Source organism: Lycium ferocissimum, chromosome 4 (genome assembly GCF_029784015.1).
Source record: "Lycium ferocissimum isolate CSIRO_LF1 chromosome 4, AGI_CSIRO_Lferr_CH_V1, whole genome shotgun sequence".
NCBI classification, from domain to species: Eukaryota; Viridiplantae; Streptophyta; class Magnoliopsida; order Solanales; family Solanaceae; genus Lycium; species Lycium ferocissimum.
In genome coordinates, this window is record NC_081345.1 from 30,465,645 (window position 1) to 30,489,392 (window position 23,748).

Consider the following 23,748-nt stretch of genomic DNA (forward strand, 5'->3'; position numbering starts at 1 on the left):
CTAACATCTATTTAGTTAAGAGATATATCACAGCAAGAAAACAACCATCACTATTTATTAAATATGTAAAACCAACTATAGTTTGATCGATTGTCAAGTATGTCAATCTTGTGTTCCCAGTACTCTCTGTTTTTTCATTTTTTTCTCAGACAACCATTTTAAAAAGTACATGTTTAACTTGCTAACAAGAAGCTTGAAGCTCCCTAAAGGGGGCATTAAGTTCAACAAAAGCGACTTCAGTATTTCCTGTATGCTAGATCCGTCATTGCCTCGGAAAGATTCTCCTCTTTTTGAATGCTCTGAACCTAGTTTGCATTAATGTGAACCCTCTCGATGCTTTGCTTCAACGTCCTAGCAATGTACTGCTTGGTATGGCTAGCAAAAAACTCTTCAACCTCTTTTGCCTTCTCATAGGACGAGAACTGAAGAAAAGAAAGATTGAACCAAAAGATCAAAGACAATATGTAATGGAGTAATCCGTTAATCTGCTTCCATTCTTGTGATTTCATTACAAGCCAGAAGCAACAGATACAGCTTTTGGAAAAAGTTGTCCTAGAATAGTTGTCCTACATGCAAATGCTTAAGAAAGATGGCAAGGGAGCAGAAACAAACCGGTGACACTGTTGCACTGATGAAGTGGGTCAATAGGAATCCAGAGCCGTAAGTCCTGTGGATATGATCCCATTTATCCTGTATTCAAACAATTTACTAGGAAACAAAGAATCAAGAATGTATGTCTCATTGCATCTTCCTGAGCAATCTATCAGTTATGAAATGCAGCATTTTGTGCTAGTAATTTCATAAGAACATGTTGCACTTCCTATAATAGTAATTTTATAAGAACATGTTGCACCTCCTCCTAATGTTATAATTGCACTTTGAACTAACGTGAATTCCTCACTCTTACAGCCTACATTTTTACAAGTTACAGTTTAATACAATTTACTACGAGCACTTTTTCAAGGTATCTTATTTGAAAGTAGTAATACAAATAACTCGAAGAATGCAATATTTCTAGGAAAGGGAGTACTCACTTGCAACCATTTCCAAGCAGTTTCACGGCCTTCAAGGCTAACAGCAAGACCGAAAACACAATCTTGACCGAAAATTTCAAATAGAATACTTCAAACATTTTGTCAAAAAAAAAAATACATCTCTCTCTCTCTCTCTCTCCATGTGTGTGTGAGAGAGAGACAGAGAGAGAGAGAACCCAATGCTCCCTAAAAATAATGAATACCTTAGAACATAACTAGAAGTTAAGAACTTCAAGGATAATCTCGAGGTCCTTGCAAGATGGGAATGCACCTATAGAACAAGAGAATGCACTTATTGGTTGGACATCAACTGATAACAAAAACATGTAATGTCACATTTGGCATGAATTGATAGATAACTTCACCTAAAATTCGTGTCTTTTCCTGGCTGAGGTCAGTCTCTCTGTAAACTCTTAAAAGAGCTTCAAACCCTGATCTATCTGATTTAGTCACCCTTTGCATCACAGCTACATAAACAGCCTGCAGACGGAAGGAGGGATCACAATCTGTGTAAGGTAAAGAAGAAATCACTTTTGAGTTGTAATATAATCAAATGTTGTAACCCTTCTCAAGTCAGGAGGAAGAACAGCTGTGTTTCTGTCATCCAGAAATATGTGGAAGCGCCTGATTGCTTCATTTATTGTTTCATCATGTCCAAAGGCAGCCAGAGCATTCAGAAGTTCCCCTCTCAACATGGCATCTAGGTGGCTTTCCCCTTGTTTAGGATCCCAACCAAGTCTCCTGTTGATAAAAGGGAAGTCCAATTAGAAGCAAACATTTTGTTGCCACACTGGAAAAATGAGATTAATGGTCAACCAGGACCCGCAGACCAAAATCCCTCTCTTCCAGCTTAATGAACAAGTTTTCTTCTCACAAAATTCTTCTATTGGTGATGAATAAAGGGTAAACATGCCAAATTTGTAATACACCAGTTTACCCATTCATTCTTTTCTAAGGCGTTACTGGCAGCAGATATCTTTTTTTTTTTTTTTGGGATAGGCAAAAGATATCTAATTAGAAACAAATTATTATCTCTAAATTGATTTCAGTGCTTATTAACAGCTCCCAAGTCCTCCTAACTTAGCAGTAGAGCTACTAGACAAAAGATAACAAGATGCAAGAAGTTCTAAGTCATCTTTTGTCAAGAACTACTCTCAGAGAATAGAAATTGATTTTCTTGTCATAGGTTGACCCATGAATGTCAAGAAAGCCAGAGCAGGCATAATTCTGTTCTGATTTATGTTGCTCTCTCCTATATCCAATAGATTTAGCTATTAGACGTTCATCTATCTACGCTTATAACACACCGAGTAGAAATCATTGCAACTACATGCCTTTTTATCTTTCTTTTACACTGCTACCACCACCCCAGAGCTCAGGTCTTCTTCCTTCCTTGAACTTTAATATGGGAATTCACTTGACCGCATCTTTGGATGCGACAACCAAAAATACAAAGATACAGTAATGTACATTGTACTTTCGAAAAAGAAGTAACATACTCTGCAGATAACTGGAAAAGATTGATGAAAAACAACTTTATGTGATTTTGCAAGTCAGGAACAGCATCAGCTGCAATTCTTGAAACTTTGTAACTTATCTGCATGAAGAATGGAGAACAGTTATTTTTGGACTGACCACACTAATACCTAAAAGAGGTCAGTGAAGTAGTCAAATTACGCTTATTAGATTTGATAGAACAGTGTAGTCGAGCTCCTCCCTGAAAGAAGCCATCAGGGCAAGCAAAGATGACAAAGACTGATGACACGCCATAGATAAGGCATCTGAATTATATCCAAAATACCTGTTCAGGATAACACAATCCCATCAGCAGTCGATTTTAACTGTTTAATGCAAATAATGTTAGCAAAAATGCAGTAATTATCGTATTTGTCATTTGTTGACGACCATTTGCTCTCTATAGCATGTCTGAGTCTAGCTGATAGCTCATCATCATATTTAACTCGATAAAAACCTGTCTGGTCCAAAGGAAGATTACCCTGTTATTTACTTTTAAATAGAGCCAACTTCTGGGATTTCCTAAGATTAGAAGAGCCTAATCACATCAAGGGCTTCTGACTTTCCTTGCATTAAGAAGGTTTCATTAGCCAAAAGAGGAGGACCACAACAGACTGTTAACGGAACTATCCATTGCCCATCACCATGAGACCACTCAGTAAAAATTGTGTCTGTTGCATAGAAACACAAGTATTATCAGGCCTGAAAGGAGTCTTAAAGAGCTCGTAGTATGGAAATTATTGAGTGGGAGAGAAACTGAACACACAGGTTAGAAACAAGATAACCTGCTCACACTCCAGCTTTTGGTCTTTAATCTTGACAGAGACAACTGGGTAACCCATTTGCTTTGTCCAGGAGTTCATCAACTTGTTCACAGGTTCACCAGACTCCTCCTGAAGGACAGACCATAAATCCTCTGTCTCATCGCATTTGAGCAAGCATATCTTTTATATGTATGAAGCAAGTGTCCTCTGGTTTGATGAAATATTACAAGAGACAAATTCATTAGTCCATACAAGCAAGCAACAGCTACACGATATTCTGAAAGAAAATGTAGAACATATATTTATGATGGGTGGTCAAAGAGTAACCTGCTCACACTCCAGCGTGGTTTTCTTTTGACAAAGTAACGGCTGTTGCTTTAAGAATGATGGACAGACCACACTGTCTTCGCATTTGCAGTATTTTTTATGTTCAATCATCATGATGAAATATTACCATTAAATTTTCAGTAGAACATAATTTATGATAAACTATTTTATCAAGTTCAAGATCATATAGAAAAGAGAAAGGAGAGGGACTATTTTCTTACTAGGCAATTAACATTGGAAGATACGAGTATGCTTTCATCACAAAATCTAGACTAATGCGATTTCATTACAAAAATAACAGTTAACCCCCACAGTAAGGTCACAACCATTCTGAGAAGGCCTTATATATAATACTTCCTCTGTTCCATTTTATGTGACACATTGTCCTCCCAATAAGAATGACATCATACTCTTTTTGGAAATTATTTGATCTTATCATCCCCATTTAACCCCTTGGCATAAAAGTTCATCCATTTATATAGAAGGAGACAGAAAATGAAAAAAGATGTGGAACCCTCACCAGGATACATTTGGTACTTCACACACACATATTATATACATATATGTGTGTGTATTTGCCTTACATGTCAAAGGTCTTCTCATAAAATGGGATGGAGTAATAATTAAGGGTGAGCGAAGTTTTAGTGTAACTCAGTAGAGAAGTCTATCAAAATTTTCTACCAACAATACTTTGCAAGCCTCACTAGTAAGGGAAGATAGCATATTAAAAAAGGTCGTCGCACTGAATGGTATAGTTCTTCTTCTAATTCCACCATCCCACTTTCCATCTCCAGCTTCTGACACACAGTGTTTGTCAGGTAACTGTATATCTTTTTTTTTTTTTTTTTTTTTTTCATCAGACCAGGTAACTAGTATATGTCAATAATAGCACAACAGATGGGAGGAGAGAAATAAAGCAAAAAGGGTTGAAATGAAGATAATGGAAAAGAATGTTAATATAGTAAACAATGGAAATGCAAACCTGGAAACTTTCAGGTCCAAGATAGCTCTGTAACATCCGGAGGACAGATGCACCTTTTCTATAACTAATTGCATCAAAAATTTCATCAATTTCTCTGGCATGATTGATGTCAACCTGGTAAGACAAAATAAGCTTTGTATAAACTCTAAAGGCAGCACAACTAAAGATGTCAAAAATTGGAGAATAAACAAAAAATTGCATCTTGCATTTAGCACAATACAAGAACCAGATCAGAAGTTGCTTCACACCTCAATGGGGTGGGATTCTGCAAGCCCATCTAGACGAAGTCCCTCGGTAGCCTCTTCAAGAAACTGAGTCCAGATCTTCCATTCTGGGAACAAGCTATCAGTCGCCAAATAACTCACCTGAATGCCGACCAGAGAATTAGAATGAACAGCTTTGCGGCCCAGTCAATGAACAAAAGCATATACTTCAAATAAAAGCAGCATACCCATGTTGCAAAACCCTCATTCAGCCATAGATGTGTCCACCATTCCATTGTTACAAGATTGCCAAACCACTGATGAGCAAGCTCATGAGTCACCACAGTAGCAACCTGAAGAAAACCTAAATTTTATTCAACAGGTGCAAGATAGAAATAAGTCCGTTTAATACCACATATCATAAGCAGCCAACCAAGTTCCAACAAATATATATTACCCTCTGCTTGTTAGCAGCGGCAGAATGCTTATCATCATAAAGCAATGCTGTTTCTCGGCATGTAACTAGACCATAATTTTCCATCGCGCCGGCAGCAAAATCAGGAATGGCAATCATGTCCAATTTGGGTAGTGAATATGGTGCACCAAAGTACCTGCAAGTATTTTAGTCCGCAAATTAGAATATATTTTCAAGCAGTTGTCTAGAACCCCCACCCACCCTCCCTCACCAAACCAAAAAATAAACTTGAACTGGAATAACGGTACATTATCGATACAAATATTTAGAAACTAAGGCTTCCATGATCCCTGTTCTTCATTAGTTCCTTTTTCCATAAATAACAGGACAAAAACATATTTAGACAAAGTGAAGCATACTCTTTGAAGAGGGGCAGCGTTTTGACAGCAACGTGTAATGCGAAGTTCCCTTGATTTGCCTTTCCTATCTGACAGTATACTCGAACAGGAATTCCTACACAAAGTGATGTTAATTTACTGACAGAAAATGGTCAGAGACAAATTCACTAATACCAGATTATGTACCATCAGATGTATGATCCTCAACATAGTCGAACAAGCCAACCACAAATGCCACCAAGTATGTAGACATGATTGGAGACTCTTGATAATGAACTGTTTTAAGATTCCCCGTCACTTTTTCTTCTTCAACTGTCATGTTAGAGAGAGCTACCAGTTCCGATGGTACTTCAAGTGTAATCTTAAAGGTGGCCTGGATTATTCATACCAAGTAAGACGAAAGAAAAATAAAACCTGATTCCTAACAAAACTAGAAGAACTAAATTTTGTAAGGAACAAATAAAATACTTAACAAAGATTAAAAAAAGAAAAGAAGTTATTAGATCACGTTCATGTGTGTTTTGTCTCACTGATAGCTAACGTATGATGAATATCTAACGAACAGCTGCTGTCAATGGCAATTAAGATTACGGAGTAGATAAACAAAGAGAAAAGTGCACACGTGAAAATACCAAAGATGGCCATGTGCTGACAATACCTTACAAGCAGGTTCATCCCAGCACGGAAAGCACCGCCTGGCATCAGCTGGTTCAAATTGGGTAACAGCCATGTTCCTTGTCTCACCATTATGTTCGTAGGTACTGCAAAAAGCCAATCAAGACCGTCAAGCGATCTACAGATAGCACACTCAAAATCACAATGAAGTATACGTAAAGAGAAGTACAACGTTTTCCTATCTTGTTTTTCTGTCAGCTAAGATCACGAAAGGACTACTACCAACTGCTAGGGAAGAAACATGTTGGATTGATATACTAGCTGCCTAGTCAACACGCTACATTATAGAACTAATAGAGTTAGGCCACGACAAAGTTACTTTAGGTGACTTGCCAATATACCTTCTGATATACCAACTTATTTCTTCTTTAATCTTAGATTGTTGCTATGTTTTGATTGAGAAAATTTTAATATTGTTTACTTCCATTTTATAGGTTCATATGATTGAGAAAACCTTTAGAAGAAACCAAGTGAAAAATAAAGTCAAAAAGAGACCAAATTGAAGAAATGACAAAAACTAGCCAGTTTTGCAAAAAGTGGATAGATTTGGAAAAAATGAAAATCAGGGGCTGTTTTGGTCTAATTTTGAGTGGGAAAACTTTGGGACTACAAAAGCAAGATTTGAAGGCATTATTTTTCATCTTTGGTCATTTCATACAAGTCTTGGAGAGCTGGGGTTCATCAACCACGCCATTGGAGGAGAAGAATGGAGCACTTTAATAATAAATTTCTTAACCCTTTATTCAATTCTTTGCTTTGTACTGTGTATCTAAGTGTGTAGAATTTTATTCCATTACTTTAATCTTATTTATGAAAATATTCATTTTGCAAAGTTGGATGTTTATGTATTGAATGATTTTTATTTCTATTGAAGTGAGTCTTTATTGTTTTAATTAATCTTGTTCTTTAATGTTGTTTCTTAAGATATTAGCTAACCCTAAGACCTGTCCAGTTACTTCGATTTGAGCTCGAGAGAGGAAGATTGAGGTTGGAAAAGATTAATTAACAACAATTTGGGTCATTAAATCTCGTCTAATAACTTGAGCTACAGATAGGAAAGTTACTTGAGATTATATTAATTGTGCTTAATATCACACTCTAAGGCTTGAGAAAGCTTAGAGTGGTATTCATTGATTTGGTTGAGAGACTTTTGATGAGATTTTAGAGTTCATTATCTAATTAGCATAAACTCACTCTTAGTTGTAAAATCGTGAAATACATTGGATCGTTACTTGAGCGTAATTCCCTTTGTATCCATACTTGCGGCCATTGATCATTTTACCCGCTTTTTAGTTAGTTTTATTTTCGTTAGTTGTTAAACCAAAAATCAAATATTGAAAAAGTGTTTGACTTAGCTTAGTTGGTGATAATTCCTTACTTGTTTAAATCGTCTTTATATTGTTCCCTGTGGATTCTACCCCGACTCATAGTTGGGTAAATTATATTGCATACGACCGTGTACACTTTCTCTTTGAGGAGTGGATTTGGACATTATCATTTTGGCGCCATTGCCGGGAAATAATTTGGTGTATTTGAGTTAGTTAGGGATTTAACCTTACTTGCTTTGGTCCAAACTTGTGAATATTTTTGTAGTTATTTTCTTTGACTCTGTTTATTTTCTTTGTTTATTTTCTTAGTTTTTGTAAATGACATCATATAATGAAAATTGGTCGGCTGTTAGTCGTTCATACTTTGATGATCCTTATCCTTATTGTGGAGGACGACACTCATGGCAAAATTGTTTGAATTCTCTCGGGGGCGGATTGTGCGCACAATCCCAAACCTATGAGTGGAGTATTTGTGACAGATGTGGTGGTCAAAATGGTCATTGGAATAATTGTGCTTATTTGTCCTTCCCTTCCCCGAACCCCCGCTATGACGATTCTACTTTTGTTTTTGTTGACAATCGGGATATGGAAGTGGAAGAAGTTTCAAATGCTCAAAATGAGAGCATAATGCTCATGTTGGAGACCATTCTTGAAAAGGAGGAAAAGTTGAACTTAGACCTCTAGGACTTGAGGGAAGCACTTAATGACTTGAGTCAAGCAATTAGTTGCAATGACGAAGCTATTCACACCTTGGAGGATCAAATGAAATTATTGGCTGAGGCTCATAATGCTCACCAACTTGAGGGTGTTGAAAGTGGCCAAAACATGAATTTCTCCACGGGTGGATTTTTACAAGCTTTGAATGACTCTCACCATGAAGAAATGGAAATTGTGAGCCAAGATTGGCTTATGACTCGAGCTCAACAACTTGGAGCCTATGGGGATCACCGTGAAGGCATTTCACTAATGATGGAAGAATTTCTAAAAATGCATGTTGAGCAAAGTTAAGAAGTGGAGTTACTTGAAATTGCTATCCGGAAATTGGAGGTCGAATTGAATGCACAGATTGAGGCATGTGATGCTCAATATCAAAGAGCCATGGAATGTAATTTTGAGATGGCTTTAATTGAAGAAGAGGTCAAGATTGATTTTCAAGACCTAATGGTGAATTGTCAACCCATCAATCCAAAAATAATGCAAGATGCCGAGATTGAAGAAATGATACTAGAGTTGCATAAAAAAGTTCATGAAATGGTTTTTGAAGACTCCAGTTCATTTTTGAGTCATGGGGTCAAAAATGGAGCGAATTTGAAATTGAAGCGCATTGGACCACATTCCAACCATTTTTCAACATTGTGCTTAGTTGATGATATGGAAGTTGAACTAACCGAGCCTATGGAGAATTTTGAAAATGAAGAAGAAAGCGTTTTCATTTTGAAGTTTGCTATGCCAAGAAGACAAAATGACATTCCTCACTTAAGGGCCAAAAAGTGTAAAAATGCGATACCCGAGAGTTGGCCTCTTTGCTTTTCTACCACCGCCCTATGAGCGTCATCGTAATCTTGATTCAAAGTTGGGGCGAAAATTCATATCCTCCAAGTGGAGAGAAAAGTGGTAAAGTTGACATACGTCGTACCACGACATTAAATGCGGCACTTTATGGGAGGTAACCCATATTTTCTTAATTTTTAGTTCAATTACGTAATTTTAGATTTTAGATAATTTTCTCTTATTATTTCTTATCATTCTACCAAGTTTCATAATTTTTGGAATTGATATGGACAAGATTTGAGATGTTGGAGTGGCTAATATATATATATATATATATATATATATATATATATATATATATATATATATATATATATATATATATATATATATATATATATATAGTGCTAAAACTGCTTGAGGTCACTCTCTGATTGTGCAGCCAACACTTGTTATTGGTTTTTAAGGTTTGTTGTTCATTTTGGGTCAAGCAAGTTTCAGGCTAAAGTTTTCTGAAGCCCTCTCACAACCGAAAACCTTTACCCCTCTGTTTTCATTCACACAAAACTCCCTGCCCATTTAGTTTATTTTCCCCTCAACATCAAGCACACAAACACATACAAAAACGCACACAAAGGGACAAAAGAACAACAGCTCTACGCAAACAGCCAGCAACCAAAAGATTTTTTTTTTTCTGCTGCTGCCTCATTCTCGCTCCAGGTATGATCTTTCACTTTGATCTTTCATGGTTACATTGTTCTTCTCCTCTTCATCTTTGGTATGACATTCATGAATTGTATAAGTTGAACTTGTTTTTTTAGCATGAATTTCATATTTGAGCCGAAAATGTGGGGTAGATTCTTGCTTGATTTTGAAATTTTTGTGTGGGAATTTGAGGAGGTTGGTTGAATGATTTGTGTGGGCTGCTTTAACTACAAATTTGGGAAGTCTTGATTACCCAATGTTCATCATTTTCATGAGGCTTAGAAGTGCCCATAACATGTTTGTTGATTTGCTTGAATGAGATATTGGTGGGTCTTGAACAAATGAACTATTTAAGTTGGGAAAAGCTTTATTTTGATAGATATTTTTGTGATGGGGTGTGATATGTCACGATGGATGATAATTTGGTAGATTGATTTTATTTTGGTAATTTTTTTTATGATATTTATATTAGTATGATTTTTTTTTTAATTACTAGTTTCTTTAGTTTTTTGTAGTTTAGTTGTAGGAATAGTGTTGGGGTGTGATTTTTGCTCCTTGGTCAATTATGGCTTGCTTGGTACCAACACATTTAAACCTTGGCATATGAGTTCTTGATTTTTGAAAAGAAAAAAAAATAATTGAAGTAAGGATTTTTGTTGTGACTTTTAGACTCAATTTTTAGCTCTTATTTTCACTAATTGGTTTCTTTAGGCTATGAGTGACTTTTTGAGTTCATTTGTTTCAATTGGTTCTTGGATACATATTCTACTTGAGTTTTCATGTGGCCACGTGTGATGAGATTTATTTGTGAGTTCTTTTGCATTATTTGTAGTCTAGATCTTGCCCTGAATGAGTTTCAAGACGAAATCCTAGACTATACTTGGTTTGAAAAATGATAATAGGCCTTTCTTGGACCGTTTTTGTGCCTTAATTTTCCTACCCTTGCATATTTTCCGTAGTCAACCCCTTTTGAGCCTTTAGCCTTTTCTTTAACAACCATGTTACAAGCTTTACCCCATTCTTCAGTGATCCATCTTTTGATACCCTATCTCCTTAAGTGCGTTGAAAGTGCAAACATAGGCTAAAAGCCTAAATTTGGAGGTGATGGTTGGTAAAGTGTGATGTGGAAGTTGCTTGAAAGGTGAAAATGAAAAGGAAAAAAAATAGAACAAACAACAACAAAAAGAATGAAGAAAAATGAAGGAAGAAGCAAGAGTTGTGAATAATGGGAAAACTAGGTGGTGAAATGAAAAGATGAAGAAAATGGTGGAAAAGTTTTAAAGAAAGTATGCTTTGATTGTTGAAAATTGTAATGCTTGGGGAGGTTTTTGAGTCACTATTTCCAAATTATGCCCCTATCTTAACCAAAAGCCTACATTAGAACCCTTTAAGTCCTAATTGATTTTGAACCAAGTGTGTCTACATTAGTGGAAAAATACATGAAGGGCAAGCTTATGGTAGTACTTGTGTGCATTTGAACATCTTTGTGTGAGAGAGAGAGTTAAATTCTTTCCATTTGATATCTCATTTGTGTTTTAAATTGCATTTTGCTTGTTGGGATTCTCTTTTGATTGTGAGGGCACATGAGAATTTGAGTTGAGAATTTGTTCCATTTTCCAATTGAGAGGAATGAACAAGAGAAAGTTGTTTTGTGATGATGAGGCAAATTTTGAAGCTTTAGCGTCATGACTTGATTACTGCTTTGATTAACTTGGTATTTGAGCACTTGAAATGAAAATGAAATTTTCGAAAAGAAGTTGGTGATTCATATGTTTTGGATTAATTGTTGGTACCAATTAAAGTATGTGTTTGTGCTTAAAGTAGACTTTTTGACTTGGTATGATGTTGGTTTACATTTGAATGGAGTCCGTTGAAGGAAATTGTATGATTTGATTTGCTTGAGGACAAGCAATAGTTTAAGTTTGGGGGTTTGATAAGTTGATATTTTACCAACTTATTTCTTCTTTAATCATAGATTGTTGCTATGTTTTGATTGAGAAAATAGTGCATTTAATGTCGTTTACTTCCATTTTATAGGTTCATATGATTGAGAAGAGCTTTAGAAGAAACCAAGTGAAAAATAAAGTAAAAAAGAGGCCAAATTGAAGAAATGACAAAAACTGGACAGTTATGCAAAAATAGAATAGATTTGCAAAAAACGAAAATTAGGGGCTATTTTGGTCTAATTTTGAGTGGGAAAATTTTGGGACTACAAAATCAAGATTTGAAGGCATTATTTTTCATCTTTGTCCATTTCGTACAAGTCTTGGAGAGCTAGGGTTCATCAACCACACCATTGGAGGAGAAGAATGGATCACTTTAATGATAAATTTCTTAATTCTTTCTTCAATTCCTTGCTTTGTACTGTATATCTAAGTGTGTAGAATTTTATTCCATCACTTTAATCTTGTTTATGAAAATATTCATTTGCCAAGTTGGATGAAATCTCTTGTTATGCTTACGTATTGAATGATTTTTATTTCTATTGAAGTGGGTTTTTGTTGTTTTAATTAATCTTGTTCTTTAATGTTTCTTAAGGGATAGCTAACCCTAAGACCCGTCCATTTACTTCGATTTGAGCTCGAGAGAGGAAGATTGAGGTTGGGAAAGATTAATTAACAAGAATTTGGGTCATTAAATCTCATCTAATAACTTGAGCTACAGATAGGAAAGTTATTTGAGATTATATTGATTGTGCTTAATATCACACTCTAAGGCTTGAGAAAGCTTAGAGTAAAATTCATTGATTTGGTCGAGAGACTTTTGATGAGATTTTAGAGATCATTATCTAATTAGCATAAACTCACTCTTAGTTGTAAATCGTGAAATACATTGGATCGTTACTTGAGCGCAATTCCGTTTGTATCCATACTTGTGGCCATTGATCATTTGACCCGCTTTCTAGTTAGTTTTATCTTTGTTAGTTGTTAAACCGAAAATCAAATGTTGAAAAAGTGCTTGGCTTAGCTTAGTTGGTATAATTCTTTATTTGTTTAAATCGTCTTTATATTGTTCCTTGTGGATTCGACCCCGGCTCATAGTTGGGTAAATTATATTGCGATGACCGTGTACACTTTCTCTTTGAGGAGTAGATTTGGACGTTATCACTTTCCAGACTGAGCTTATAGAAGCAGGTATTACCCTTCCAATGATATCTTGACTCAATCAATTATCAGCCTAATATATATTATAACACCCAGATAAAGGACTGTTTTAAATATATAAGATAACACCAAAAAATTAATCTTTTGTGAAGTTGAATAGACTCCTTTCATTTCTGAATTAGCTTGTGATAAGTCCTAGCATTAGTATAAGTTTGTTGACCGCGTAAGGGTGATTCTTCATCCGAATTCCACGATAACAAGTCGTGGTGACCTGAGAGTTCATGCCAGACGAAACGACGGTGGCTCCATACGGGGGATTGTCAAGTTCTTATGAGTGCATTAACTAGAATTAAAGACCAATGGGGTCTTCAAAACGCATAAACAAGATAATCCTAAATTCTATGATTCGGCGTATACGTGCAACGCACGTACCGAGAGACTAGTACTTGAAAAAACATAATCAAATCATCACTACAACAGAAAAGAAACGAATTCTCTCAAAACAAACCCAATAGCAAAAAAAAAAAAATTAAAAAAATGTTTCATTGTTCTGTCCAAACATGGGAAAAACTTAATACCTTCCGTAAAACCCTTTCATCCCGTCATTGAGCGTTCCTTCAAAGGCCATACTCGTAACTCCAACACCAAGTGGCAAACTTTCTCCAAACTCCACCACCACTATCTCATCCTCTTCAATCAATCCCACCTCTAACGCTTCAAATACCTATAACACACAAAAAGACACGTGTTCAATAAAACAAACAACAAGAAAAACGACAACATACCCAGTATAATCCCACAAGTGGGGTATGGGAAAGGTTAAGTGTGCACGTGGCTTTACCCCTAAAGGTAGAGAGGTTGTTTCGGATGGACCTCGCCACGTAAAGCATATCAAAATCAAGTATGAAGAGGAAATACAGTACTAAAGAAGCCATGCTAAGAATAGAAGAGAGAGTAGCAACAACCAATAAAACGATAACCGAATGTTATAGAGCAACCACTCCTAGCATGCAGGCCACCACTCCGAATCGCGGCCCTATGTGTGGATCGACTGGCGCTGATACCACTGTTATATACGAAACAGGAGAGCCCAACCCAAAAGACTAGTCTGATAGGCGGGAGAGCCCATTTAGCCTATAAACCTATTAACATTTCTTTCGATCCCACAAGTGAGGACCGAAGCAAACAAAACAACAGGTAATAATAAAATCGAAGAACAAACAACAAACAACAAAGGATAATATATCAAACTACTTGTTGGTCAAAAAAAGGTCAATCTTAAAAAGGGTCAATCAAGAAAAGCACCTCGTTTGAAGATTTGAAGAGAACAGTAGCAACAATAAATAAAACGGTAATAGAAGTAAAGGAAACAATAGGTAATAATATCATTGAAGAACAAATAACAAAAGATAACATATCAAACTACTTGTTGGTCAAAAAAGGCTTAATCTTGAAAAAGGATCAATCAAGAAAAGCACCTTCTTTGAAGATTTGAAGTGAACAAACTACAAAGGATCACATATCAAACTACTTGTGGGTGAAGAAATGCTCAAGGGTCAATCAAGAAAAGCACAACAACAAATAAAACAGTAACCAAAGCAAAGGAAACAACAACTAATAATAAAATCAAGAACAAACAACAAACAACAAAAGATAACATATCAAACTACTTATTGGTAAAAAAAATGTTGAATCTTGAAAAGGGTTAATCAATAAAAGCGCCTTGTTATTTGAAAAGAACAAACAACAAAGGATAACATATCAGACTAATTGTTGTTCAAACTACTTGTTGTTCAAAAAAGGCTCAATCTTGAAAAGGGTTAATCAAGAAAAGTCACCTTGGTTGAAGATTTGAAGTGAAGAGACTTGGGGTCAACACATAATTCAGCAGCATTGAGGACAATGAATTTGGTGTCAGAGACAACATCAACAGAGATGTCAACATAGCCAGTGAATTTGCTGGTGACAAGGTCAGGCTTCAACCTTAAATTGTACCTCTTTGGGACAGCAAACTTGGGAAGACGAGGTTGTCCTTTGAATTGATCATACTTGTTCTCCATTTTTCAATCAAGATTGTTTGGTTTTTTCTCTGTGTTATAAATCTTGGACCTGGATGACTACTACCATGAAGAAGTTGTCTAGTATATATAGAGATGTGCATTTCACCATCAAGTGTGTTGTGTACAAGTTTAGTACCTACTATTTTATACTATAATTTTTCTTTTCATAAGAGTAAAAAGCATGTTCCTGTTTTCTAATTTTCACTCGTTTGTCAAATTTGTTTTTTCTTTTTTATTATATATACTAGTGTCACCCGGCCCGTGCTAAGCCCGAACTCAATACTAATATTAAAATTAAATTTATAATTACTTTTTAAATTTTTTCGCTTTTTGTGACTTTAAGTTATTGAAGAAGTAGTTCGACATTCTACGAACTCCTAAAAACTAAATCAAAATATATATGTATTTGTAAGTCAGAGAAGAATTTATTTTTATTTTCAAATAAATTCATGTTATAAGAACTCTTCTCTTTTTAATTTCATTGAATGCTTTTGAGAATTCAGTTGTCACTAGTTTTTAATTTAATTTAAAAGTTTTAATGTTTCTTCCATGAAATAATGGCTTATTCATAAAAAAGATCATCAAATGGAACACCTAAAAGATGTAGCAACAATAAAGAAGGAAAGTAAATAGTAAGTAAAAGACCCAAAATGGAGAAAAGATAATATTTTGAAGGAGGCATTATATGTCTGCAACAAAAAATTATAGAAATAAAATATCGACAAATACCAGCTAATAAAACTTCTGTAATTAGCAACATTTTCTAAAAGAGTAAGAAGGAAAGTTACCCCACAACCAGTATCAATGGCTATTCAAATGGAACAATATTTAAGATAGATCAACTTTCAATATCATTAGTATGTGCAAATTTATAATTATTTAATATGTGGTCTTTAAAGATAAAGGGTTATCTCTCTCCCCTAACGATGAGGAAGAAGATGACCCAGTTTTTGATTGTTCCTTTTCTTTTCACTGTTGTAGCCTAAAAAAAGTAAGGTGGGGCTATATTCCAGATCAAAATAATTCGAAAGAAAAAAGTATAACACTATACCGTGGAAGCGTGTATATTCGATAATTCAAACAAAGTATAAGTTTGATTGATAATTCGGATGTTTTTATGCATTTTCCCTTAAAAATACATCATTAGCTTTCAAGGGAGATTGGGACTTTGAGCTGAGCAAGTAAAGAATCACTTTATTAGTACAAAATTATATCAATATTTTTATGAGTGTATACTTAATACCTCACATGAAAGCATGATTACGCGAAGGAAAAAGTACTAGATTCTACTCGACTTTAAATTTAGGAATCATAAGAAGAAATTTTAAATACTCTTTTTCTTGTCTATCACTCTACTTTCATCTTGTATTAGTAAGAGAATAATTTTTTATTTAAAGAATCATCGGAAGAAAATAATATAGATTATTTTGCTTTTTCTTTTTAAATTAGAAATTCTATGTTGTCAAACAATGTTCTTTTTGCTTTTTCTTTTTTAGTTCTAAATTAAGGTTTAAAATGTTAACATTGCTAGTGTCTTGTGAAATTAGGAATTCTATTTTCACATTATTACGTTAATTAAAAATTAAAGAAGCTTTAAATGTTGAGGTTATTTTTGTTTCTCCTCCTTCATACTTTTTCCCAAATTCATAAAATCAAAATGATAAGTTAGAAATTATAATTCGAGTAAATTACAACTACCTCCCTTTTATTTCAAAAAGGGAAAAGGCATAAATACCTCTAGACTATAGCTGAACTTTAAATTATACACTTATTCTTTGCATAGTAACACTCTTTAAATGATGATGTGGCAAAAAGAGTGTGTTTCACTCTCTTTAAATGTAAACAATATTTTTATAATATAGCAGTTACTAAATATATCTATATATTTTCTGTTTTTCTTTTCTTTTTATATCAGTTACTAAATATATTTTTTCTTTTTTTCTTTTTTTACTTCTTCTTTTACTTTACCTTTTCCACGAAGAACATGAATGCTAATGACCTTTTTCGGCATCTCTAGTACTAGTATGAGAATATCTTTTTATTTAAAGAATCACCGGAAAAAATAATACAAATTCTTTTCCCTTCACCGTGAATAAAGGTTAGGATGTTAACATTGTTTTCTAAAGTTAGGAATCTTGTTTCACGTTATTATATTAACAAAAAAAGGTTGTTGGCATTTTTTTTGTTTCTCTTCCTTCATACTTTTTCCTAAAATCAAAATGATAAGTTATAGCAATTAAAATTCGAGTAAAATTGCAACTAACTCCCTTTTAATTATAAAAAGGGAAAAGGCATAAATATCCACTATAGCTGAATTTTCAATTATACACTTATTCTTTGCAGGAGTTTTATCACTCCTGAACTATGTAGAAGTAGAATTATTAACACTTAGGGTCGTTTGGTAGGATGGATAGCATGAGACGGGATTATTAGTCCCATGGGATTGGAATTATCCTATGTTTCGTTGGTGGGATAACTGCTTTGGTATTCTACCCAATCCCATCTATATAGGTAGGGGTGTTCATGGGTCGGTTTGAGTTAAAACCAAAACCAAACCAATCTAGTCAGTTTTTAAAATTATTAAAACCAAACCAAACCAAATATAATAAATATCCATTGGTTTGGTTGTAGTCGGTTTGGTTCGGTTTGGGTCGATTTTCGATTTTTAAGAAAATTAAGGGTATTCCTCTTTTTCCTATAATTAGGAGAGAATTTTCTATCCTTTTTCAAATAAAAATCCGTTATTACCCTTTTATTGTGGTAGACTGGTAGCTATAGTTTCTTGAATTATAGAGAAAATGTCTAGGATTTATGATTTTAATTAAGTGAATAAAGTTTATAAGAAATATAAAAAATAAGTCTAGGTAAATCTCATATAGTTGTTTCTTTGAATAAGTGAGTTTGAATTTCATGGATTTCTTTTTTAAATCAACTAAAGGTATAAAGTTCATTAGCCTATTACAGATAAATAAAATTTTGCTTAAAAATTGTATAAATTATTTAAAAGTATTTTTTTTAAAATAATATATATATATATATATATATATATATATATATATATATATATAATTATGTATAAAATTCGGTTCGGTTTTTTCTTCGGTTATTTTTAGTAAAACCAAAACCAAACTAAATATTATCGGTTTTTAAAAATTCAAAACCTAACCCAAGTAAATATCGATTTAGAGAGAGAGAGAGAGATTTTGGTTTTCGATTTAGATCGAGAGAGAACCAAACCGTGAACACCCTTATATATAGGATAAAAGGTGGGATAAGTTATCCTATGTAGAGGGTGGAATAAGTTATCCATCGTATCCCACCCAATCCCATCTATATGGGATAACTTAACTCTCCTACCAAACGACCCATAAGTTATGAGGAAGCATAGAGGGCTGTGTTTCACTTTCACAAATATGAAAAGTAAGAAAATATGAAGAAAAAAATATTTTATAATATATTAGTTACTAAATATATAATTTTTTATTTTGCTTTTCTTTTTGTCCTTTTTCTTCTTTCCTTATTTATTTTCACGAAGAACATGAATGTTGACGAACTTTTTCGACAATTTTTCTCTTTCCTTTATTTTTTATTTCTAATCTTCTTCCTTTTGAGCCGAGGGTCTACCGAAAAAAGTCTTTCCACCTTCACAAAGTAGGGTAAGGACAACATACACACTACTTTTCTGATTATCCCACTTTACGAGATTACATTGGGGTATGTTATTGTTGTTATAATCTTCTTCCTCTACTTTTTTTTCTTTCAACCACGTCACGACTCGACACCTTAACCTTCACCTTTCCCCACCCATTTAATCTTTACCTTGACACACAATACATCACCAACTTCACCTTTCTCTAAGTAAAAAATGCACGTGTCAGATCAGGATAGGTGTGTGTGTTTTACCACTTATTTCAGATTTGAGTGTGACATTTCAGGATGAACTAATTTTACTTCTCGATTGTTCAGGGGATATATTACTCTACGAAGAATGTGTATGTAGTTGTAAATTCAGCTACAAATATTTGCATTTTTTTTTCCTTTTAAAAAATATAAGCTAGTTTGCAAAAATCACTAGAATCTTTTTTTTGTCTAAATTGGACTCGAGAGACCTTTACCGCACTAGTCTTACAACAAAATAAAATAAAAAAGTGACACACCTTTGATAGAAATTCAAATTGTAATTACCATAATGGAATTGCATAAGGAGCTCTACTATGACTCATATTTTACAATATAATTAGAAAAAAAGACAAGAACAATCTACAAATCGTTTCAAAATATTTTAAAATTAGTTTCAAGGAAAAAAGAAAAGATTAAAAAAATAAAAGGAAAAATATAATGTTTAAGTCGGGAAAATAACTTTTGTTATATTAAGCAAGGAATATAAATGTATTTTTATGATCAAATTATCAATTATTTTTACGAGAAGACCTACCTTTGATACCTGTTAAGAAAAAGAGAACCAAATTCTACTGCACTTTTAGTTTAAGAATCATAGGGAAAAAAATAAATTATTTCTTCCTTGTTTCATCACACTATGCTTTTTATCTAGTGCTAGTATGAGAATAATTTTTATTTAAGGAATCATAGGAAGAACAAATACAAATTCTTCTTCTTTTTCTTTTTAAAGTCAGAATTTTATGTTTTCAAACAATGGTCTTTTCCCTTCAATGTGAACAAAGGTTTAGAATGTTAACAATTAACATTGCTCATGTTTTCTCAAATTAGGAGGGAAAAGACATGGATTGCACCCTTAACTTGTCCTGAAAAGTTGAGTTCGTACTCCAATTAATCGGGTGAACTAATATCACCCAAAAAGTTGATGTGGCAAAAAAATAATTATAATATAAAAAGTAGCGAGTAGAGTATATTACCAAAAACATTAATCTTTTGTAATTAAAGAAACTTATTTTTGCGCAACCCCTGGCCCCTTCTTCTTATTCACACCCCTCTCCCACTTCTCTTCTCCTCCATTTTTCTTATCACTGTGAGTTTCGCAACACCCCCCCCCCCCCAAAAACACACACACACACACACATTTCTTCTTTATTTCACTCCCTTTCTTTTTCATCTTATTGATACCTATCTCAAAAAACGGAATTATTAAGTAATGAATATGCACAATGTCTAATTGTCTTAGTAGATTTATTATAGCATAGCGTGATATGTTTCTTGATTTCATTTTTTTGTTAAGGAAAAAAAGTGTTCCTTCCGTGTCATTTTATGTGAAGGTATTACTATTTGGGTAGTCAGACCGCCTTTCTTTTACTATACTTTTCTTACCTTTTAAATATTTGGATTTACTAAGTATGTGGACTTATAATACTTTTGAATCATTAAAATAAAATTTATATATTTGAAAACCACGCAAAAATATATGAATTATTAGCTATTTTATTTCTTGAATAGTTGCACTCCTACGTGGATCATTATATTTTTTAAGATTATTTTTTGTTGACGAAAGCTTATAAATAAAATAATACAAGCAACACATGTTTATTTACCATGTAGAAAATCAGTGACAAAATATCAGTACATGCAACGCAAAATAGTAGGTGGGGGAGGGGGGAATTTAATTAGAGTCTTGCAAAATATCTCAAAAGTGTTTTTTATTCTTTACCAAATTATGTGATGACAATTAAAGTAATTCTAAACTAAATTAAGGGCAATATAAAAGAGAAATAAGTCAAAATTTTAAATTTTGAACAATAAATCAACAACACATGTCAAATTACAAAAATGGCATTGTGGGGACTACAAAAACTCCACATTCTTGCTTATATGTAGTAGTAATATAGTAACTTTGGTTCAGAGTTTTCACAAGTTTGTCCATTGTGGTTGTAGAAAAAATATACATAATATGATGATCATAAAATATATTTTTTTGCTTTTATTTTTATTAATCGTTTACTCTTCTAAGCATACCAAGAAATGGTTTATGAGACTCCTTAATGCGCAAATATTATTTAGAGTTTGTCCTTCTTATAAGTCGAAGACTCTTGCCAAATATTACTCTAAAAGTATAGCTAAAACGTCATGAACATTAGCTTATAACCTAACATTACCATGCGTTATAAATAAACCATAATGATTTAGTTATACGTATATTAATTAATAAATGCGTAGACCTGCATAAATTGAAGCTTCAATCTTAAAAACCTTATCCCTACTCCTTAATAAATAGTGAGGGTTTATATAATCGGTTATGTTTGAATTTAGCATTTAATGTGGTAAAATGTATGTAATTAGTCAACTAGATTTATGTACCAAAACAAATTAGTCAACTAGATTTGTCACATAACTTCAAGATAAACACGTCATCGAAAAGTTAATCTATAAAATTTAAAGCCTTTAAGTTACTGAAACTCATTTGGGTAAAAGTTTTGACCAATAAATTTTAGCGATCACTGACTGCAAATAATGCGTATTGAATCCACGAATAAAAAGATTACCGCCTAGAGAGTTGAAATATTATATCCCTATAATTATATGTATATTCTGTGACAAAGATAAAGAAGATAATTTTTTACTTTTCTATTTATAATTAAATTATTATTGTAACTTTAAAAATATATCATTAGCTTTCAAGGGAGATTGGGACTTTGAGCAAGTAAAGAATTACTTTATTAGTACAAAATTATATCAATATTTTTTTGAGTGTATAAAGAAGATAATTTTTTTGAAAGCATGATTATGTGAAGGAAAAAGTACTAAATTCTACTCGACTTTAAATTTAAGAATCATAAGAAGAAATTTTAAACACTCTTTTTCTTGTCTCATCACTCTACTTTCATCTAGTATTAGTATGAGAATAATTTTTTATTTAATGAATCATCGGAAGGAAATAATATAGATTATTTTGCTTTTTCTTTTTAAATTAGAAATTCTATGTTGCCAAATGAAGGACATTTAGAGCATTTTAATATTATTAAAGTGTCATTTGCTTCTTTGTCCACTATGCTGCATTGACCATCCACGTATGGAGCATTATTCCTCTAGTTACTCATTTGAGTAAATGGATGAATGTGGACACAAGTTCATTTGTAACCTTCTAGTCATTATTCTCCATTAACTCAATATTCATGCACATTCTTCTTGTAACCTCTTTATTTATTTTTCTTCCATTATCTACCTACTTTACTACCCTATTCATATCAAATTAATTCAAGGATGAATTTTTCAACTATAAATAGTTTGTCATCCTTACTTTGTGGATATAGAGAAAAATATAGTGTATGAAAAGTGAGTTAAAAAAGAGAGAGTTTTTTCTAGTTGAAGGAAGGTGTTCTTTTGGTGGAGCTTTGGACTCAACATCTTGTCCAGAGTTTGTTGAGTTATACGACGTGATCGGGCTGTTGTATCCTGGAGGGGACAAGTCAGAAAAGATGCTATTTGGACCGGTAGATTTCTTTGCGGTGGGCTTGAATCTCCTTAAAGAGAGCGAGATATCCGCGCCTCGGTAGGAAGATATTTTTATTTCTTTATTTTTAATTTTCAATTGTAATTGTAATTTCATTGTAATATCACCAACAATTTTAAGGAGATTCATATGGCTACAATTGAAAAATCGACGATGTCAAAGTAGGAGATCTTAACAAGCCATTTCGGTTCAACGGTACTTTTCATTTTAAGAGATGGAAGGGTAAAGTACTTTTCTACTTAAGTCTTCTCAATGTTTCTTATGTTAACCGAGAAGAATCCAAATAAAGCAGACAACTCTTCCATGAATGATGAAGAACTTATTTCTCTTCAAGAAAAAATTGAAAAGTACGATGAAGATTCATACAAGTGTCGGTATTATCTACTTAATTGTCTATCGTATAATTTTATGATTATTATGATAGAACTTACTCTCTAATCGCAAGAAAATTTGGAAAGCATTGCGAGTAAATATGATACAGGAAATGGAGCGAAAAAATATCTTTGCTAGTAGATTTTTCGTTTTCAAATGGTGGACAACAAATCGGTGAGATCAAGCTCAAGACTTTATAATGATTGTTGGAGAGCTTAGGTCGAGGAGATCAAAAATTGGTGATAACCTTATTGTTTGTGGCATAATAGATAAACTTCCACCTTCATGGAAGAGAATTTCCAAAAACTATGCGCCACAAAACAAAAGGAAACTTTCGAGACGTTGATTATGCGAATCCGCATGGAGGGAAGAGGCAAGAGGCCAAGATGCACTTTTTGCAAACGGAAGAGAGCAACTTACAACCCGTCACAAATAAGGTAAATTTAATTACTTCAAATAATGTTTGTCCTAATGCTAACAAAAATATATATGAAGCCTAAGAAGAAAATATTCAAGAAAAATAATGGTAGACCTCCCAAGAAAAATAATGATGGTAACAACCAAGCACAAAATCAACAAGCACAAAATGGAGGACCATGCTTTATGCGTGGCAAGAGTGGGCATATTGCTCGATTTTGCAAGTTTCGGAAACGTGGTCCTACACCTCAAAGTGACGTTAGAAGAGCCACTTGTGGCGGTGATAACGAGACATAAATATGGTTGAAAATGTTGATGGATGGTGAAAGGCCGATTACGTGCAAACCACAATGTCACATGACAAAGATTGGTTCAAAGTGTATACTCCATTTGAGGAGCCAAACCATCATGCTTGGTGATTCTCACACTACTCAAATGCTTGGAAAGGGAGATGTCGAGTTAAACTTTACCTCGAAAGGTGTTAACATTAAAAGATGTACTTTTTACTCCTTCTATGAGAAAAAAAGTTGATGTCTAG

General features: G+C 33.6%; 1 pseudogene; it reads right to left on the reverse strand.

The window, feature by feature from the left end:
• Positions 1-221: 221 nt before the first annotated feature.
• LOC132052235 (aminopeptidase M1-like) lies at positions 222-15,074 on the reverse strand (annotated as a pseudogene).
• Positions 15,075-23,748: the final 8,674 nt, after the last annotated feature.